At 43.7% G+C, this 7,722-nt stretch overlaps 2 protein-coding genes across 2 annotated transcripts in view; one reads left to right on the top strand and one right to left on the bottom strand.

Moving 5' to 3' along the window:
- LOC121934450 (gonadotropin-releasing hormone II receptor-like) overlaps positions 1-7,722 on the top strand; it is a 65,235-nt gene that overhangs the window by 8,360 nt on the left and 49,153 nt on the right. The gene's annotated exons all lie outside the window — the stretch shown is intronic.
- The window catches only part of SKOR1 (SKI family transcriptional corepressor 1), a 27,334-nt gene that overhangs the window by 1,502 nt on the left and 18,110 nt on the right, over positions 1-7,722 (bottom strand). The gene's annotated exons all lie outside the window — the stretch shown is intronic.

Raw genomic sequence — 7,722 nt, 5'->3', positions numbered from 1 at the left:
ACTGTGACTCAAAGCAGCTTTATTTTGGCTGTCTGTAACAGGCCATTATTTCTGCCATGTAGATGCACCCTGGATTTCACAGCCTCTCCTGTGATAACATGTTCCTGTGTTGCCTTGGACTCCATGTGGATTCCATGTTTGGTTTGTTTTTTGCACTGTGGTCCTTTGGAGAAGACTGCATTTTGGTTGATGTGTTTTGAATTAAATTAACTTCATGTTATTGTTGTTTGGGAATCAAGTTGAAGATACATAACAACAAGAAGATCAATAGCAGGCAAAATGAAGAGGAAGAAGTAGTGGAGAAGGAGGAGGAGAATAAAACTATATCCCACTTTCCCCCTAATATTGGGATCCAAATTGGATTACAAAAGTTAAATTTGATTCAGAAGAGTTACAAAAAGGTCTAAGATGTTATGATTAAAATGAAGTTAAACAATTTGTGGTTAAATGCTGTCAAGTTGACTTTGGCTTATGGTGATCCTATGAATGAGAGACCTCCAAGTCATTCTGTCATCCACAACCCTGGATACCTTCTACCTTTCCAATCATTATTGCCTTTTCTAGTATCTTCCCATGATATGGCCGAAGTACGACAGTTTCAGTATAGTCGATACATAGAATTAAAACCCCTTGCAATAAAACTGTTAAAAGAAAAACGATAAAAATCCACAGAGCAGGTTGGACTGCAACTCTCACCAGCCCTTGCTTGTGTCTCCATTGGCAAGACATGCTGGGAGTCGCAATCCATCAACATATGAAGGGATGCATTTTGCTCACCCCTCTTGCAGATACTTCCCCAAACATTTCTGGCTAGAGGGGCTGGGAATTGCAGGCCATGAAAACACCTATCCAGCTCCGCTTTGTGCTTATCCTGTTTTAGACAATAACGCTTGGTCTTCCAGAGAGGGTGAAACAGAGACACACATTAAAGGGAAAGACTCCCTATAACATGACTCCTGCTTTACTGTTGACTGATAGGCAGCAACACCCTGGCATATCAGTCGCCACAATCTTGCAGGTAATCTTGGCTCCGAGGCACGGGCACCAGGAGAAAACAAGCAATTTGGAGGGAATCTTGCCCAAACAAGGCAAAATCTGCCAGACGTGTTCCTAAGGCTGGGTCCCCAGATTGCTCCATGTTCTTCAGGCTCCTCTCCACAGACCGCAAAAGAAAGATTGCGAATGGAAGATCCCGCCATGGGTGTTGCAAGAAAGTGGAGATGGCACTATCTTGAAAAACAGGGGAGATGGAGGAGTTGGCAGAGAAAGACCAAGTGAATTAGGTAAACACTTGGGACTCTCGTCTAAAAGCCCTATCTCAGACTCAGAACCCATCAAGGAAACCCAATAAACCTAGCTTAGGAAGGTCAAGAGTTGCACCCATGTCCTAGAAGCTAGAAGCAACTCCATGTTGCCCATGTTTTAAGGCTGAAAGTCTTGCTTGCTTCTTGGACTGTCCAACTTCTAATCTTTAAGAAATGTTGTGGCTGACTTGTTTCTCAGTTTATTTTAAGTAATGCCGATTGAAGATTCAGCCCCTGGTTTCCAGAGTCCTAGTACAACATTCAGACCAAGTAGTTCACATCGAGTTGTGAAGGCGCACAACAGCAGCATCATCAACAATAAATATTTTGGTTAATAAAGTACGTTTTGCTCATTAGTCTCTTGGGTTAGCTCATAATCCAGACTGGGAGCAGTGTGACAGCACTGGTTGGGGGATTTTGGGCTTTGTAGTCCATAAAAAGTAATGTTTCCCCAAAGCTCTGCACATGAGCTTTTCCTCACTCGCTTGAGCACAGTTGAGCATAGCTCTCCTCACATCAGAGTCGGTTCACTTTATGCCTTGAGGCGATTCATTACTATTTGCTGGCTAAAAAAAAAGGGATGGAAGCAGGAGAGGAGGCTTTGGGGATTCGCTTTTCCAGCCTGTCTGTGAAATCCAGAATGTGTTGGTTTTTATTGCCTGTTTCCCTGTATTTATGACCCATGTTTAAGCTGTAGCTGAGGGGTGGGCAACTGAGATGGGCTTGTGGGCCATTATTCCGCCCCTGGGATGACCGCAGGAATGCCAAAAAAGCAGGCACAAAAACCCTGTGAGAAGAGGCCAGAAAGCCAGCCCTGGGTTTGGAATAATGACTTTAGCAAATATTAGGCAGTGCAAGGGAACAGGGTCTTGCAACCTTTTGCAAAAGCGAATGGCCATAAATCATAAATCAGCAGAAAGCATCAAAACGGATTGGGCTTTGGCGTTAAGGCATTTGTGAAAGTATTTGGAAAGATTAACAGTTTACAAGATAAAGTATATTTTTTGGAGGGGGAGCATTGCTAATAATCTCTTTTGGTAGAGTGTAATAACATGATGAAATTTACACTTACCCAGAATATAATGAAAGAAGGTTATCATATCCCAGAAACCCAAGGAAACAAATGAGAAGTAAATATATGTGTATTTGTAATAGTCAGTATATTATCATAGACAAGTGCACTGTATGTATATTTCAGTTTGTGATTCTCTAGGGCAGGGGTAGGCAACCTGCGGCCGGCGGCCCAGGTGCGGCCCGGCAAGGCCTTGGGACCGGCCCCAGCCCGGTCCTGCCGCCGATTGCCGCCGGAGCCTTTGGCCTCTTGCATGAGGGTGATGGGCCTTTGGCCTATCAAAAGGAGGTGGGCAAGCGGTGGGCAAGCGGCGGGCAAGGGGGGCAATTGTTTATAGAAGCCTCAGAAACATGCATTTATATATTTTAAAAATTAAAAAATCAGCTATTTTTTTCACGTGTCCTCCATTTTTTTTAAAAAAAGTGTGCTCCCTTTGAAAATGTTGTCCTATATTTGTCCTGGTTTATTTATTTATTTAGTTTTTTAAAAAAATTATTTATTTATTGGCTTCAGCCCCCCAGTTGTCTGAGGGACAACAACCCGGCCCCCGGCTCAAAAAGGTTGCCTACCCCTGCTCTAGGGTGTGTAAACTGTGTATTTGTCATTTTAATATGGAAATCCTAAAAGAAAAAGTGAATGGCTATTTGTTTGGGTCCTCATAGACAGCACACTTGGGCTGTCATGCACAAGTCTCACTATTCACTGGGCATGAATCATTTGTCAAAAATTTTAATGGTATTGTGTTTTTGGACTATAAACTGCTTTGAGCCCCAATTTGCAGGGAAAAGTGGGGTACAAATAAGCATACAGCAATGCTGTGGTTATACCAGGGTTGCAGCCTAGAGGTCCATTCACACTCTGATTTTGTTTTCCTATGCAATCCTGGAGTGAAAAGCACTAGATCTCTCTGGCTGAGATTTCTAATCACTCCCAAAATACAAATCCCAGGAGTCCATAGGATGTAACTGTAGTGATTAAAGTGGAATCGCGTGGGCATCCAGAATGAGCAGCTAGCAAAAATGGAAAACTCATAACAAAGACTGCAAAAACCAATGACTGAATCAACAGTTATGAAACAGCAGTGGAGGGAGCAAACCTAAAACAAAAATCCACCCTAGAAAATTTACATTTTCAGCTGAAAGCTAAAATGTAAAAACCCAGACCAAATAAGTTTGAATAAAATATAGCAGAGCTTCCTCACTCCTTTCAGGCTGCATTCCTTGCGGAGTGAAACCGGTTTGCATTTCTGGATGCAGCAAAAACTGCCTCCTCTTCCTCCTCTGTGTGGTCCTAGCGTTACCCAAACCCCCCGATAGCTTCCCAAATTCCCCACCAATCGCTGCGGCTGCCATGTGAAAAACTGTTGATGAAGTAAGTGGCACCTCTCCCAGCTCGCATCGTCCACCTCTGTTTATATAATGAGACTTGTTGCTTTCAAGTGTTCCTTGGCACTATGGAAGATTGTGAAAGGCCAACCCATGAATTTGGCAACAGGCGTTCTGAGCCTCCTGGCTGAACTCTCCCTTCTCTCCGCTTCGACTTTATTCACTACTTTGTGATGTGCATAAACATCATCGGGGCTTTTTTAAAAGATAATTTGATTTGCAAATCTCAGCGACCGTATGCTGGGGAAGAGGTTAAGAGATTGGATGATGCTTTGATAGTGTATTCCTGCATGGCAGACTGGATGGCCCTTGGGGTCTCTCCCAACTCTATGCTTCTTTACGATTCAATGGGGTTTTCCAGTTAGGGGGAAACCCATTTATCAATCTGGCAATGGGTTATTTCAAATATTTTTTCCAACGCTTTTAGAGCCACTCTTTGTTGCTGGACCCAAGGGCAGAAAATAGCCCCCTGGATGCACTGCAGTTGCTTCAGCTCCACTGAACCATTCAAACTTATTTTATTCAGATGTTGTGTTGGGAATCAGTGGGTTGCTTCACAAATGGCACCCTCCTCCTCCTGTTCAGTTTTGCTAACAGAATGAGAAAGAGTTGCATGCAAAACAGACAGATGGAAACTCCTGCAAGTCATCTCTCCCAAGAAGGATGTTTTGTTGAGTGAAACATTGTATTTGGAGGGAAATTAAGGATTATTGAAGACTATGGAGCACTGGGTGCTGGGTTTAGTGAATGAATGGAGACCTGGACTGCTGAGAACAAGATTGTTGCAGTTCCAGGCAAATCTGATCCTCCTGGTAGTCTGACGCAGTTTGTGGGAGATCTTATGAGAGAGCTTACCGATTCCCAGCAAGACTCAGGCTTTGGGCCTCGGTGCAGAGCTGGGCTTTATTAACCCCTTTGGAGTGTCAGATTGGTCAAGAGATAGGAAGCGAGGAAATCTGGAAAGCAGTTGAAAACCTGTTGTTGTAGATGATAGATAGATAGATAGATAGATAGATAGATAGATAGATAGATAGATAGATAGATAGAGTCGGCCCTTCTTATACACGGATTTTTTATACACGGATTCAAGCATACATGGTTTGAAAATGTTCCAAAAAAGTATAAATTTACCTTGATTTTCCATTTTTTATAAGGGACACCATTTTTCTCTGTCATTATACTTAATGGGACTTGAGCATACACGGATTTTGTTATACACGGGGGATCTTGGAACCAAACCCCAGCGTATAACAAGGGTCCACTGTAGATAGATAGATAGATAGATAGATAGATAGATAGATAGATAGATAGATAGATAGATAGGCATTTAAAAATCTTAGCATTGGAAGGGACCACAAAGGCCAAAGCTCCTGGCACACAGAATGCAGTAAAGCAGCCCTGAAAAATGCCCATCCAACCTCTGTTTCAAAGCCTCCAAAGAAGAAGAATCCACCACCCTCCAAGGCAATCTATTCCACCATGGCACAGCTCTTAATAATAAATAGGTTCTTTGGTGGAATCTCTTTTCCTGTTATCTGAATCCATTGGTCCATGTTCTAGTCTCTGCAACAGCACAAAAACAAGCTGGCTCCATCATGTTTATGACCCCGCACCATTCAGACATTTAAAGATGACTATCCTACCTTCTCTCAGTCTTCTCTTCTCCAAGGTAAGCATGCCAAGCTCCCTCATAATTCTTGCTTTCCAAACTGTTTCATTCATTTCAGTTCAGCAAAGGTCTCCTTCTTTGGAGGTCTTCAAAAGGAAGCTGGGCAGCTACCCTGCTGGAGATGCTCTTGCTCAGTGTTTCCCAGACTTTGGTCCTCCAGATGTTTTGGACTTCATATCCCAGAATTCCTGATTGTTGGCCAAACTGATTAGAGCTTCTGGGATTCAAAACCCCAAACACCTGGAGAACCCAGAAGCCTCCACTATCCTGGTCAGTGGTCTGGGATTCTGGGAGCTGAAATCCAAAACACCTGGAAGACCAGTGTTTGGGAATCCCTGCTCCTACCTGAAAATACTATGCTGAGCAGGCAATTGGACTGGATGGCCCATGAAGCCCCTTCCAACTCTAGGGTTCTGTAGCATCCATGCACCAAGACTAAATTAATAGACAGGTTGGTTTTGCCATTTTTGTGCTTTGCCAGCAAGGGACTCAGGGAGCAACGTGGTGAAAAACGCACCATTTTAACTTGTCTTCTTTGTGGCTGCCAGCAAGAAGGAAAGGCGCCACTTGAACAAGAGCCTTAAGCAAGTTTCATTGCAGAGGAGCACTGGAGGACAAGAGACAGCCGGGAGAGAAGAGTTAATACCTAATTGCTGCAAAAAACTCTTGTTTTGGGAGGGAAAAGTACAACGCATAATTGCTTTTCTATCATTACCAGTCTGCACCGTTCACGTTATAATACACTGGCAGTTGCTCTGACACAATGAGGGTTTTTAAAAAGAGAAACCTGCCATGTTTTGATTTATTCCAACCTTTCCACTCAAAAAGCATAAGCCATGCCATGTCTAATATGTGTAGCATTCTTCCCTGTGGGTCCCCCCACAGAAATAGGAAGGCATGGACTCTCCTAATTTTAGTATTCAATGATATTTCTTTTTGCTTGAGAATCTTATCTTGTTCCTTCATAGCTGCCCTTCCAGGTCCTAGTCTTCTTTTGATTTCTTGATTTCTTGATTTTGATTAATGACTGAGCCAAAGTACAGAAAATCTTGACCTATTTCAGTGTCAAATCATCTGCTTTGAAGTTATGTAGATCATGGCGCAGTGGTTTGAGTATTGGACTACAACTCTGGAGACTAGAGTTCGAATCCTGGCTCGACCATGGAAACCATGGAGAGTCACACTCTCTCAGCCTCAGGGGAAGGCATAATGCTGTATAACCCCATAATAGGGTCACCAAAAGTCAGAAATGACTTGAAGCCACACAACAGCAGTAAAGCATAAATCCCATGTTTCTTCCAGAGCTGCCCAAAGCACAGAAATTTCTTGAAGGCACACAATACACACACACACCACAGATCATCTGTGGCCGTTACTTTTGTTAATGTTCAGTTCTAAACCAGGTGCTGTATGCTACGCTGTGAAAAAACATTGGAGTGCTAGTGGTCTCTGAGCCCCCAAATAACCCCTTGGCATCTCATATGCACTAATGGACCACACCTTCCTGACCCCAGTGATAAAGAAATGAACTAGGTCCTGGAAGGCCCCTGCTAAAACCTTCCAGCTGCATCCCACCAAGGGTTCATCCTTCTGCATTGCTGTCTCCAATGTCTTCTAGTCTTCCATGCTTTGGCAATACAGCAGAGGGCACCAAAGGAGCACACCATCAGTGTGCATGTGCCTTCGTGTTGCCTGCCGACCTATGGTGGCCCCATGAATTTCATAGGGTTTTCTTGGGCAGTGAATCCTCAGAAGTGTTTTTGCCAGGTCCTTCCTCTGAAACATAGCCTCTAGCAGGTGGCATCCGTTGGCAGTCTCCCATCCATGCCCTAACCAGAGCTGGTGTTGCTTAGCTTCCAAGATCAGATTCTGGTGCAATTTGTTTGCCTTCAAGTCACCTTGTGTCATCATAAATCAAGTCAACTTATGGCGACACCATGAATTTCATAGGGTTTTCTTGGGCAAGGAAGACTCAGAGGTGGTTATGCTTGTTCCTTACTCTGAAATAAAGCTTGCAGCACCTGGTATTTTTTGGAGGTCTCCCATTCAAATGCTAACCAGGGCTGGCCCTGTTTAGCTTTTAGCTGCCTGCGAAATTTAGTTTTAGTGGGATGTTAGGACTGAGTGGGTGGCCTTGAGGTCTGAGGACCATAGCATCACGGGCCGATGATGATAATAATAGTTTGGGAGGAAAGCCCAATGAAAGAGGGTGCTCCTTGGGTGACTCACGGCTGCAAAAACATCAGAGTGTGGCAAAACACAGCCATGGCGACAATTGGGATTGTGGCTGTG

The sequence above is a fragment of the Sceloporus undulatus genome, chromosome 6, assembly GCF_019175285.1.
Source record: "Sceloporus undulatus isolate JIND9_A2432 ecotype Alabama chromosome 6, SceUnd_v1.1, whole genome shotgun sequence".
In the NCBI taxonomy this organism is placed as follows: Eukaryota; Metazoa; Chordata; class Lepidosauria; order Squamata; family Phrynosomatidae; genus Sceloporus; species Sceloporus undulatus.
This window is presented reverse-complemented; position numbering and strand designations above follow the sequence as displayed.